A 1,473-nucleotide genomic window follows, 5' to 3' on the forward strand; every position below is an offset into this window, starting at 1 on the left:
CATGCCCAGCTAATTTTTTGTATTTTTAGTAGAGACGGGGTTTCACCATATTGACCAGGATGGTCTCGATCTCTTGACCTCGTGATCCACCCTCCTCAGCCTCCCAAAGTGCTGGGATTACAGGCTTGAGCCACCGCGCCCGGCCTACTCTCATTTTTTTAAAAAATTTCATTTTATTTTTTTGAGACGGAGTCTCTCTCTGTCACCAGGATGGAATACAGTGGCGTGATCTTGGCTCACTGCAAACTCTGCCTCCCGGGTTCAATCAATTCTCCTGCCTCAGCCACCCAAGCAGCTAGGACTACAGGCGTGCGCCACCACACCTAGCTAATTTTTGTATTTTTAGTAGAGATGAGGGTTTCACCATGTTGGCCATGATGGTCTCAATCTCCTGACTTTGTGATCCACCCGCCTTGGCCTCCCAAAGTGCTGGGATTACAGGCATGACCCACCATGCCAGGCCTCTCTACTACTCTCTTTATACATTATTCTTTGTTCCAAAATAATGAGCATTTTAACTATAATTAAGAAGAAACAGGCCAAGGTGAGTGGATCACTTGAGGTCAGGAGTTCAAGACCACCCTAAGCAACAGGGTAAAACTCCATCTCTACCAAAAACACAAAAATTAGCCGGGCACAGTGGCACACACCTGTAGTCCCAGCTACTTGGGAGGCTAAGGCAGGAGAATCATTTGAACCCGGGAGGCAGAGGTTGCAGTGGGCTGAGATCACGACACTCCACTCCAGCTTAGGTGACAGAGCAAGACTCAAAAAAAAAAAAAAAAAAAAAAAAAACAAGAAAGAAATAAATAGCTGAGCACAGTAGTTCATGACTGTAATTCCAGCACACTTTGGGAGGCTTAGGTGGGTGGCTCAGGAGTTTGAGAGCAGTCTGGGCAACATGACGAGGACCTGTCTCTACAAAAATTAGCAGAGCAAGGTGGCACATGCTATAGTCCCAGTTACTTGGGAGGCTGAAGTGGGGGGGACTGCTTTAGCCTGGCAGGTGGAAGCTGCAGTGAGCTGAGATTCTGCAACTGTCCTCCAGCTTGGGCAATAGAGTGAGGACCCTATCTCCCAGAAACAAAAAAAAAAGAAACCCAAAACAAAAGCTGCTTTGCAGTATCTGCACGGAAATAAATACTATTTGAAAAAGAGCATGAACTGTAATCCATACTGTGTCTTTTAGTATTCTCAGTATAACACAGTCATATTTTTACAATGAGAAACAAGATAAACTGAGATAAAGAAAATATAATTTGTGGCCGGGCGCGGTGGCTCAAGCCTGTAATCCCAGCACTTTGGGAGGCCGAGGCGGGTGGATCACGAGATCAAGAGATCGAGACCATCCTGGTCAACATGGGGAAACCCCGTCTCTACTAAAAATAAAAAAAAATCAGCTGGGCATGGTGGCGCGTGCCTGTAATCCAGCTACTCAGGAGGCTGAGGCAAGAGAATTGCCTGCACCCAGGA

At 46.5% G+C, this 1,473-nt stretch overlaps 1 protein-coding gene across 1 annotated transcript in view; it reads right to left on the reverse strand.

Moving 5' to 3' along the window:
- DCAF12 (DDB1 and CUL4 associated factor 12) overlaps positions 1–1,473 on the reverse strand; it is a 49,368-nt gene that overhangs the window by 5,363 nt on the left and 42,532 nt on the right. The window lies entirely within an intron of this gene.

This window comes from Cebus imitator, unplaced genomic scaffold (assembly GCF_001604975.1).
Source record: "Cebus imitator isolate Cc_AM_T3 unplaced genomic scaffold, Cebus_imitator-1.0 Scaffold149, whole genome shotgun sequence".
NCBI classification, from domain to species: domain Eukaryota; kingdom Metazoa; phylum Chordata; class Mammalia; order Primates; family Cebidae; genus Cebus; species Cebus imitator.